General features: G+C 39.9%; 1 pseudogene; it reads left to right on the forward strand.

Moving 5' to 3' along the window:
* The first annotated feature begins 1,753 nt into the window (after window positions 1–1,753).
* LOC128123993 (glyceraldehyde-3-phosphate dehydrogenase-like) lies at window positions 1,754–11,886 on the forward strand (annotated as a pseudogene).
* Window positions 11,887–12,594: the final 708 nt, after the last annotated feature.

Genomic DNA, 12,594 nt, shown 5'->3' on the forward strand with positions numbered 1-12,594 from the left:
AAAGAAGAAATCTCAAATTAGTCTAGTGTAGACTCTCTAGTGTAGACATTAGTGATAACGCTAATTAAGATTTATAATGAAAAGGAGCAAGTTGAGCAGGATAAACTAATAAAAGTAAATTTTGAGGAGAAAAGGAGCACCAGGAAGTAGAATGGAGCTGTATTCTATGCTCAACAACATAGATTAAGAAAGGGAATAAAGGGAGTGGTGAGCTTAAGGCAAGATCCTACCAAGCTAAGTTTCCAATGTGTTAATTCAAGACAAACTTGGAGCCAGGTGTGGTGGTGCATAACTATAATGACAGCACTGGGAAACAGACGCTGGTGGATCTCAGAGTTGAAGCCAGACTGGTCTATAGAGCAAGTTTCAGGGCAGCCAAGCTTAAGCAGTGAATGACAGAAAGCTGATGAAGATATAATTGAATTAAGGAACCATTTTCCAGTCCCAGTAAGCAGCGGAACTTGGCAGCTTTGAACGTGTGATTCTGTCTTTAGAGTTAAAAATAAAAGAAACAAGTTATAGAGTGTGCCTAAAGAAAGCCACTGAGGCCAGGTATATGTCAGGGGAACCCCTGAATGGAGGCCTAATAGGTAGGCCATTGTGTGAAAGTGCGAAGTTGAAGCCTGAATTACCTTGGAGACCCCAAGATGTTAGAGATGCCAGAGTCTTGGGATATCTGCTGAGGATAGCTGCTAACAGGGTGTAGAATCAGCCCAAGAAGTGTGTTGCAGTCAACAAAACTGAATAGAGTTGGAAATCTGAACTGCATTTTGACATCAGACATGGAGGTGCAGAGTTTGGAGTTTCCCCAGCTGATTTTCAGTCTTATTTTGGTCCAATATTTCTTCATTCTGTTCCTTTCCTTGTATTTTTTAATGGTAATGTATATAATGTGATATTGTATGCTGGAACCATGTGACCTATTTTTTTATTTTGATTTTACAAGGGACTACATTTAAAAGGCTGCATTAATCTTAGAAGAGACTTTGAACTTTTAAACATTGTTGAAACTGTGATAGACTATGGGGACTTCTGAAGTTGGACTAAATGAATTTTGCATTATGATATTGTTACAAGTTTATGGAGGCCAGGATGTGGAATGTAGTCATTTAAATGTGATTGGCCTCCATAATATCATAGGGAGGGGCACTATTAAAGGTGTGGCTTTGTTGGAGTAGGTATGGCCTTGCTGATGGAAATGAGTCACTGTGGGAAATCTTGGAGGATTCTTATGCTCAGTATACCACTGAATGTGTCAGTTAACTTCCTGCTGCCTGCAAGATGTAGAACCCTCAGTTCCAGTGCTATGTCTTCCTGCATGTTGCCATGCTCTGCTCCCTAATAATAATGGACTGAACATCTGAAATTATAAGTAATCCACCCCAATTAAATGTTTATTTATAAGAATTCCGTGATCATGGTGTCTTTCATAGCAATAAATACCAAACTAAGACACAGCCCAAAGGCTGTCTTTCAAAGGGAGTATAGTTGTCTCTATATGATGGTAGAGCCTTGCTCCAAAAATCCTAAAGATCCATATTTCTTCAAAAAAAAACATGCATGGTCAGGCCTACCACAGCATTACCCCAGGCCCTGGGACCAACTCCTCTCTAGTTAGTGTTTCTATTGATGTGAGGAGACACCATGATTATGGCAACTCCTATAAAGGAAAGCATTTAATTGGGGCTGGTTTACAATTTCATAGGTTTAGTCCATTGTCATCATGGTATGACATGGCAGCATACAGGTAGTCATGGTAATGGAGAAGGAGCAAAGAGTTCTACATCTTGATTCACAAGCAACAGGAGGTAAACTGCCTACTACATTGAGCATAGCTTGAGCAAAAGAGACCTCAAGGTCCACCCCCCACAGTGACACACTTCCTCCAACAAGGCCATACCTACTCCAACAAACCATATCTCCTAATAGTGTCATTCCCTATTGGGGATATTTTCTCTCAAACCAACACACATATGTATAATATCATATCATCTGTGTATAGCAATACTTTGACTTCTTTCCAATTAGCATCCCCTTGATCTCCTTCATTTGTCTTATTACTCTAACTAGAACTTCAAATACTATATTGTATAGATATAAAAAGAATGGACAGCCTTCCCTTCTTCTTGATTTTAGTGGAATTACTTTGAGGTTCTCAACATTTAATATGATTTTGGCACTAGGCTTGTTGTGAATTGCCCTTATTATGTTGCAGTATATTCTTTATATACCTACTCTCTCCAAGATCAATATCTAGAAAGGATGTTGAATTTTGTCAAAGGCTTTTTCTGCTGTAATGGAATGATCATTTTTGTTTATTTCTTTTGTTTTTAGTTTGTTTATTTGGTAGCTTATATTGATTGATTTTCATATGTAAAACCATCCCTCAGTTCTGGTGTGAAGGCTATTTGCTCATGGTGGATGAACTTTTTGATGTGTTCTAGGATTCATTTTTCAAATACTTTATTGAGTAATTTTTCATCTATGTTTTTAAGGGAAACTGGTCTATAATTTTCTTTCTTTGTTGAATCTTTTTGTGGTTTAGGATTTAGGGTGACTGTGACCTCATAAAATGAATTTGGCAATGCTCCCTCTGTTTCTAATGTATGGGATAATTTGAGAATTGTTAGCAATAGCTCTTATTTTAAAGTCTGGTAAAATTCTGTGCTAAAACCATCAATGCAATCCCCATCAAAATTCCAACACAATTCTATACAGATCTCAACTTTTCAATATTTTCTATCAAATGGGGGGAATTCCAGGGTAGCTAAAATAATCCTAAACAATAGAAGAACTTACATGGATGTCACCATCCCTTATATCAAGCTGTAATACAGAGCTCTACTAATAAAAACCTTATGGTATGAACATTAAAAACAGACACATCCATTAATGAAACTGAATCAAAGACACAGATAAAAACCACATACCTATGACACAGGCTCTGGGAGGTTGTAAGCAATCTCGTTTATTAAACAAAGGACTGAGGTATTATGTGTGTACTTTTTGTCAGGCTCTGCTTCCAGCTGCCCTGGTGTTTCCTGGTTGGATCTGGGCTATATGTCAACAGCAGTCATCTTGAGGGTCCAGTTTCAGGGTCCTCTGGGTCAGGACACTACTGTGCATATCAGAGCTCTTTGTTAGCTTAAGGCATGGCCCAGTGCTTTAGGCCTTATCTGCCTCATAAAAGGACACTGAGATTTTATCTTACACCTGTCAGAATGGCTAAGATCAAAACAAAAATGACAGCCCATGCTGGAGTGGAGGTGGAGCAAGAGGAACATTCCTCCCCTGCTGGTGGGAGTGAAAACTAGTACAATCACCATGGAAATCAATATGGCATTTCCTCAGAAAACTGAAAATTGATCCACCTCAAGATCCTGCATACATACGCAAAGGACACTCCATCCTACAACAAAGACACTTGCTCAATTATGTTCATAGAGACTTTATTTATACTAGCCAGGAACTGAAAACAACCTATATGTCCTTCAACTGAAGAATGGATAAAGGAAATGTTTTACCATTACCCAATGGAGTATTACTTAGCTGCTAAAAATATGACATCATGAAATTTGCATGCAAATGGTTGGAACTAGACAAAATCATCCTCAATGAGATAACACAGACAAGAAAGATAAACAAGGTATGTACTCACTTAAAATTGGATATTAACTGTTAAGTAAATGATAATCATGACACAACCCACAGACCCAGAAAGGCTAAGTAACAAGAAAAGCTCTATCAGGGACACATGGATCTCCCTGGGAAGGGGAAATATAATAGATTTTGTGGTTGTACTGGAGACTGTTGGGAATGGGAAGAGTAGAGAGCCTGTTGGAGGGGGTAGGGATGGAGGGAGACAGTATGGGAAGAGGTGACAGGAATTGGAGTGCATTTGGGGGTCAATGCAGAAACTTAGTGCAATACAAACTGCCAGATTATACAAGGGTGACCCTAGAGAGGGCTCCTAGTAATAGAGGTTACAGGGTCTGAACTTGCCATCTCCTGTAATGAGGTCACGTCCGTTGATGGGCCTGGGACACCAACCAGCCACAAAACCTTCAACCTACAATCTATCATCCATGCAAGATGTTTAAGGGCAATGGAGGCACAGAACATGTGAGTATGGACAATCAATAACTGGTCTAGTTTGAGTCCTACACCAGGAAAGCAACCCCATGACTGACACTGTCACAATGACCAGGAACCAGAGGCTGGACAGCCCAGAAACCCAGGATAGAAAAATCAATAAAATGATTCCTAATGGTAATCTGTTACATTCATAAATTGGTGCCTATTCCAATCTGCATTCTTTCTCCAGTAGCTGATGGAAGAAGATGCAGAAATCCACAGCCCAACATTAGGTAAAGAGAGAGCGCAAAGTGGAGATCTCCATCAGGTCCCTTCCCTTGGGAAAACCCATGGAAGAGGGTAATGAAGAACTGTTGGATCCAGAGTGGTTGAGGACCAGGAGAACATGGCCCACAAGAGTCAACTAAGCAGGACTCATGAGGGCTCACAGAGACTGAAGCAGCAATTGAAAACCCTGCATAGGTCTGAGCTAGGTCCTCTGCAATTACGTTACTGCTGTGAGTTTGGTGTTTTTATGGGAATCCTAAAATTTGGAATGGTGGTGTCTCTGACTCTCCTGTCTGCCCTCGGAACCCTTTTCCTCCTAGTGAGTTACCTTTACCATCCCTGATATGAGTTTGTGCCTAGTCTTACCATATCTTGTTATGTCATGTTTGGTTGATATTCCTTGGAGACCTGCTCTTTTCTGAAGGGAAACAGAAGTGGAGTGGATCTGGGGGAGGGAGAGGACTGGGAAGACTGGAGTGAGTGGAAACTGCTGTCGGGATATGTTGTATTAGAAAAAAAAGTTTAAAAAAAAGTATGATAAGAGCAATGGTGAGGACTCAGCTCAGGTGGGTATAAGCCACCTATATCTGAGCAAGGGTCCTCAATACCTGGACTTGTGGGGAGACAGCAGTGTCCAGAAGGTGGATCCCATCATGATGAGCAAGTGTGTGGTGGAGAAATGGGAGAGAAAGCAAAGAGCAATGGTTCAAGTGCTGTGGAAAGAGGTGGAACAGAAGAAATGAGAGAAGGCAGTGAGTGGGAGGCCTTCTTACCACCCAAGGTCATGTCCAGGCCCAGGCTGCTGCCATGGCCCATGTGGCCACAAAAGGCCACAATAGTGCCCAGTGTGTGGTCTGCCATCAGTGGTCACAGAGGTGTCCAAGAGCCATTTTGCTTATGAAGCCATGCTGATCTGCATGGCCATGGTGTCATCCAGGCCCAAGCTGCTATAGAGGGCCATGTCTGGGTCTGCAGCCCAACAGCAGCCAGGATCTGAGTCGATGTCTGTGACTCCTGTTGCAACAGGGATCTGTGTGGTTGTTAGAGGGTCTGACCAGCCACCAGGGACCATGTTGGTGCCCTGGGGCCATGCTGCATCTAGGGCCATACAGACCTAAATGGTACATATTGCTATCTAGTGCCATAGTGACATCTATGGCAGGGCTGCACCTGGGGGCCATATTTGGGTACATAGCCCTACTGTAGCCAGGATCTGGGTTGATTTCCATGGTGCTTGTCAAAATGAGGGCCATTCAGATTCCCAGCATTTGGGCCACCACCTGGAGCTGTGTTGGTATCCAAAGGCCACACTGCCACTGGGGTCATGCCAATCTTGAAAGCCTGTGTTGCCAAATGGGGCCATGGTGACATCCAGATCCAGGTTACTGTCAAGGACCATGTCTAGGTCCATGATCCTACTGCAGTCGGAGTCCATGTTGAAGTCTGTGGCCCACCAGGGGCCACTCGAAGCCCCAAGGCCTGGGCCACCCCTTGTGGCCTTGTTGGAATCTTGAGGCCATGCTGCAGAATGGGACATACACATTTGAGTGGCCTGTGCTACCACCCAGGGCCATAGTGTTTTCCTGGCCCTGGCTGCTGCCAAGGGCCATGTCTGGGTCCATGGCCCTATAGATCAGCTCGACTACCACCCAAGGTGGGGTTGGTCCACCCTAACATCTATCCTATCTAGAACCTGCTGGAGCTGGTGAAGGGACTGCTCTGGTGAAATGATACCCACAGAGATCTCCATGATTTGGGATGGTTGAGGGATGTCTGAGAGGGTTTTGGTGAGGATCCATGGATGAAGGTATACCAGAAACCACAGGCCTTGAACCAGACCAATGACTCATTGCAGTGAACATTTGCAAGTAGAGCTGATTGGACAAAAGGGTATAGTGTGTGACACACTGCAGCTCCCAAAGCCACCAGGACAAATGAAGAGGTGTTGGAGAGGTGGGAAAGATGGAGGAGCAAAGAGATTTGTTTGTTTGTTTGGTTGGTTTGTTGGTTGGTTGTTTTCTTGGGGTATTGGGGTTTTTTTTAATTACTTTTTGTTTTTGTTTGCTTTTTTTGTTTTGGATTTGTTTGATTTTTTTTAAATATTCTTTTTGGGACACTACAGGGATAAGTGTAGGATATGGAGGGGTTGGGAAGTGGGCAGAATTAGGATACATGATGTGAAGGTCCCATAGATTCAATGAAGAAATTATGTTAAATTTAAAAAACAATGGTGAGAATGGAAAAATGCAGTATATTATAGCTGCCTCAGACTTTAAAATATTTTTTTAAAATACATTATAGAGTGCTTTATGTAAATAAAGTTGAAAAAAAAGAGATAGATGTGGCTTTGTTGGAGGAAATGTGTCACTGGTGTTGGGCTTTGAGGTTTCAAAATCCCTTGTCAAGCCCAGACTCTCTCTCTTGTCAAGCAAATCAAAATGCAAGCTCTCAGCTTCTTTCTAATGCTACACATGTGACTGTGCTCCCCACCATGATGATTATGGACTAAACTTCTGAAACTATAAGCAAGCCCCAAATTGAATGCTTTCTTCAGAAGAGTTTTCTTGGTCATAGAGTCTCTTTGCAGCAGCAGATCAGTGACTAAGACACCCAATTTACCTCTTTGTTATGACAAAACACCATGACTAAGACAAGTTATAGAAGAAAGAGGTAAATTGGGTGTCTTAACTTGTCTTAGTCATGGTGTTTTGTCATAACAATTTAAGAGTAACTAAGACAAATATCCTCTCTTCTCAACTGTCCATGGAAATTTCTGCTAATTTGACCACATATTATATATAACACAAAACAAGTGTCAACATATAAAAGAAAACTAAAATAATACACTAATCCTAATCATAAGCCACAAATTAAAGCTAGATATCAACAACAAAAGAAATAGCAAACTTATGGAAACTGAGTACTTACTACTTACTGAAAATTGGGTTAAGACAAAAATCAAAAAGAAAATTAAAACCTTTTTAATTAAAAAAAAAATAAAAAAACAGCACACACAAATCTATGGGACAAAATGTAGGGAATTCTAATCATGACAGTGGGTCATACATCATGCCTGGAAGAAACATTAGAGCTGGTCCTGGTGATGTGAGTGTGGGTGAGCCAGCCTGAGGGCATGAGAGCAGGAGAAATGGCCCTTCTTTTTGTTGCCTGATGCTTTGGGTGAGCTAGCTGGGGCAGTGCTGGAGAGTTCGCCCTGGTTATGCCCATGAGGGAAAGCTGATGAGCTGACCAACCCAGCTACCACTCAGACCTAGGACTGGGTTAGTTAACTCACTCCAACATCCACCATATCTATGAACTGCTGATCATGTGAAGGAGCAGAACCTGCTGATCCAAAGCTACAGGATCTCTGTGACACAAGACAACAATAGGATATCTAGGAGGAGCCCCATTGAGGGCCCAGTATCAATAGGGTAGCAGAAGTTAGAGGCCTGGAGCCAGATCAATGATCCTTTGCAATGATCATTTGCAAGAAAAGATGTATGGATTAAGGGTACACTGCGTGACTCACTGAGTCACACTACAGCTTCCACACTTAGGTTTCTTTTTTGGTTGATTAGTTGCTTTGGATTTTTTGGTTTTTGCTTGTTTCTTGGTAATGCTTTAAAATGGGGGGAGGGTGCTGTGGGAGTAAGGTCGCAAAGACAGAGGCAAGGGGACAGGGAGATGCGTGGGATCAGGATACAAGGTATGAAATCCACAAAGAATCATTAAGAAGGTTTTTTTAAAGATGACTTCATAGCACTAAATGCCTACATAAAAAAAAAAAAACTTAAGCAATCTCATACTTAACAACTATAGACCTGAAAGCTCCAGAAAAACAAGAAGGGGTAATATGCATAAAGGGTAGATGGAACGAAATAATCAAAACCATGTCTGAAATAAAATAGAACCAAACAACAACAAAAGAAAAAACAATACTAATAATCATTGAAAAAGAGTTGGTTCTACGAGAAAATCTGTATGTTTGACAAACACTTACACAAATTAAACACAAGACAGAAAAAAAATTCAGATTAATAAAATTGGAAATGAAAAGAGAGATGTTATAACAGACATCAAGGAAATCCAGAAGATGATAACATTCTTTAAATTCTGCTAAGCCTGGTGACACATGCCTTTAATTCCATAACTCAGGAGTCAGAGGCAAATGAATCTTTTTGAGGTCAAGGCCTGTATTTTGTTGTTTTATTTTTTTTCAAAATATTCTTATTTCTGTAATTGAGATTTTCACACAAATAGTTAGTTTGTTGGATGAGGTTTTTAATTTTTCCTTTTTGTTCTATTTGCCTTTTTTCTTTCAGTAGAGATGTCTATAGCTTTAAGATTGGAGCTAATTCATAGCAGGGTTAAGATGTGGATGTCCTCTCTCTGTTGTTATTTAGTGCTATAACCTCTGCCCCAGATATTCTGTTTATCAGCTACAATATGGTGACTACAGCATCCTGGTCAAGAAGTTTGGAACACACTTCCCATGGAGTGTGGGCTTGTCCTTGTTCTCAAGGCTTGATAGCACAAACAAAAAGCCCTGTCCTAGTACTGGCATGACTAGGGTAAGTCTCACATGGACAGTGGTTAGGGACAGTCTCTGTTGGGGAACTGATTAGGATCACTGGAGTCTCACAGTGGTGAAGGGGGGCAGTGAGCAGGTGGCAGTCTCTGGCAAACAGCCATGGAGTTGCTTGCCTGGAAAGCAGTTCAGTCGATTTTGACAAAACAGAACAACATTTACTTGTCTTTATAATCTCCTGCAGAATAGTGTTGATGCCCTGAAGAGCTTGTATTCTCTCATTTCCTGCCATTGCTCCTGGTAATCACTACCTTATGTCATTGTTGAGTCATGTCTTCCAATACTTTGTTTTATTGCTTTGATCCAGCATGTGGCTCTATTAGACTAACTTCATTCTGTTTTCATTTAGACTTCTTCTGTGTTTTCTCATAGTGGGCCATTTATTATTAATGATGATTAATGATTCATTTTATATGGATATTTCACTCTTTCCTTATTCACATACCTACAAAGAATATTTTGTACACTTCTAGATGTGACAAAGAGAATCAGTATTGCAAGCTTTTGTTTATATTACTTTTGAGGTGATTGTGATTGATTCTGGGTCTTCCACAGGCTAGGTAAGTGCTCTGTCATGAGCTTCAGCTCAGATGCTTCTGTAAAGTTGTATGCAGTGTGGATTTTTTATTAATTTGATGAATTCTAAATTATTTGTCTCTGGTATTTAATAATAAGCCTCTTCTTTGTAATTTTAGGAAATTTTACCTGCCTCTATATGTTCCTAATTACTTTTTTTATTTCACCCACTGCATGTGAGCATTTCTGCTGCTCTTTGTCAGCAGATGTTGGTGGCATCACTCTCTATTATATTCTAGTAGATCAGTGTTTTTATATTCTATATTAAATTCTAATATATATTCTATAGTCTGGCATCTCTTTGTGTTCCTTTCTAATTTTCACTCTTAATTGATATCATGAATATTTTCCTATACATATTTTACATCTGTATATCTTCTTTTTAAAAAGTTTAATTAAGGCCGAGCGGTGGTGGCACACGCCTTTAATCCCAGCACTCGGGAGGCAGAGCCAGGCGGATCGCTGTGAGTTCGAGGCCAGCCTGGTCTCCAAAGTGAGTTCCAGGAAAGGCGCAAAGCTACACAGAGAAACCCTGTCTCGAAAAACCAAAAAAAAAAAAAAAAAAAAAAAAAAGTTTAATTAAAAACTTTGAGGGGTTATATAAGTGAGTGAAGGCACCTGCAGAGGTGAAAAAAGGCATTAGTTTACCCTCAAGCTGGAGTACAGCTTGTTGTGAATTATTTACATACTTGGAAATAATCCAAAGTCCTGTGCAAATGCAGTATACACTTTCAACTCTGAACCATCTCTCCAACTGGACATTGAGACCATATCCTCAATATACTTAGGATTATCCTCTAAGTTTTACCTGTTACAACTCAAACAAAATTTTCCAAGGCCACCACCCTGAGGAGAAAGCATCCATTACATGAAACCTGGGGGAGTAGAGAGTTCATCCACATCCAAATCATGGCATTTTACCTAGAACCACCTAAAGATAATGTCCTTGTCAATATTTGAAAGAATTCACATTTTAAAAAATTGTAAGTAGCATAAAATAATAGTAGCTTTAAGAACAAAGAGGAAAATCATAGAAAATGAGATTGAATATATGATGTGAGATTTTACAATATAAGAACATAAAGAACAAATGTCTTGAAAGAAAGTGAGGCAAAAGAAGGTGTTTCATGTGTGAAATTCTGCCTTTCTTCAGGAAAGTCTTAAGTTCCATTTCATATGAACAAGTTAACAAAAAATAAGTTTGTATTTAGAGATATTAATGATAAAAGTAATTAAACAGTGAGGTTAGGAAGTGGTAGTATCTGGAGATATAATTCAGAGAGTCTATTTCTTTATTGTTAATGTTTAAATGAAAAGTATGTATTGCAGATACTATTTCACTCTCAACAGCTTAAAAAAATTAAAAGGAAAATATTTGTCAACACAGACATAAGAAATGCCACCTCAAAATTATGGGTGGTACTATAAATAGTTAGTGTTACTGTGATCGTTGTAGTAATTACTTATCTAGCTACTCAGTTTGATAAAACTTAGTAGAGTTGAAAATATTCATATATAGCTTCATAAACTATCATATATACACAGTAAAGGCTGAAAATGGGAAGATTGTTATCAACAGGAAGGCTGTCACCTTCTTCTAGGAGCAAGATCCTGCCAATATTAAAAGGGATGATGTTGGTGCCCATTATGTTGTGAAGTCTACTGATGTTTTCACAAGTAGCGAGGGCTGGAGCCCATTTGAAAGATGGTACCCAAAGAGTCATTCATCTCTGCCATTTCTGATGATGCCCTCATGGTTGTTTTGGGTGTGGACCATGAGAAGTACGAAAATTGAGTCAAGATTGTCAGTAACTCTTCCTGTACCACAAACTGCTTTACCCCTCTTGCCAAGGTCATCCATGACAACTTTGGCCTTGTGGAAGAACTCATGATAATAGTCAATGCCATGACTGCTACCCAGAAAACTGTGGATGGCTCTTCTGAGAATCTGTGGTGTGATGGCTAGAACATCATCCCTGCATCTACTGGTGCTGACAAGGCTGTGTCAAGATCATGCCAGAGCTGAACTAGATGGCATGGCTTTCTGCATTCCTATCTACAAGATATTTGACATGGATCTGGCATGTCATCTGGAGAAAGCTGCCAAGTATGATATGATGACATCAAGGAGAGGGTGAATCAGGCAACCAAGGGCCCACTAAAGGACATCCCAGGCTACACTGAGGACCAGGTTGTCACCTGAAAATTTAAGTGATATTGACTCTTCCATCTTAGATACTGGGGCTGGTAGTGCTCTCAATGTCAACTTTGTAAAGGTCATTTCTTGGTATGCTAATGAATACAGCTATAGCAGCAGGGCAGTGAACCTCATGGCCTACATGGCCTCTGAGACATAAGAAGCACTGGATCACTCATCCCAGCAAAAATACAAGAGCGGTCATGAGCCGTGAAAGAGTCCCAGACCCAACTCAGTGCCCAACACTGAACATCTGCCTCACATTTTCCATCCCTAAACCGCAGAAGAAAGGGAGGGGCTGAGGGATCCATTCTCTCTTTCATGCTATCAATAAAGTTCACTACAGCCACACCAAAAAATAGTGTTTATTACTATAATGTAAATAATTATGCAAAGTTGAATATGACTAATTATACAGGAATAAGAAAATAGACACATAAGTTTGAGGACATTCATTCAATAAAACACATAAAGCAATTAAAACAATGAATTATACATACATACATCATTAGGAATAAAAATATAAATATAAGGTTGAGCATGAAAGAATATTACAGAACATCACAGATAATACAATATAAACTTGTCACTTCCTTCTTAATATTTTTTATTTAAAACAATTCTTAAATTTAGATAGAGTTGATCATATTCTTTCCCTTCCCCAAGTCCTTTTGGATCCTCGCCTGCTCCCTACACATCCTTAAGTTCTTTCTCAAATAACCAAGAAAAACACAAAACAACAAAACCCTCTGAAATCAAGAAAACAAAAGTTTAACTTCAGTGTGGCCATGAAGGGTGTTGAATAGACCAATGATAAATTTATTGTTTAGTCAGATAGCCTTAGGACACAAGTTTATAATCCTTGGTG

This window comes from Peromyscus californicus, unplaced genomic scaffold (genome assembly GCF_007827085.1).
Source record: "Peromyscus californicus insignis strain IS unplaced genomic scaffold, ASM782708v3 Scaffold_4__1_contigs__length_199733344, whole genome shotgun sequence".
NCBI lineage: Eukaryota > Metazoa > Chordata > Mammalia > Rodentia > Cricetidae > Peromyscus > Peromyscus californicus.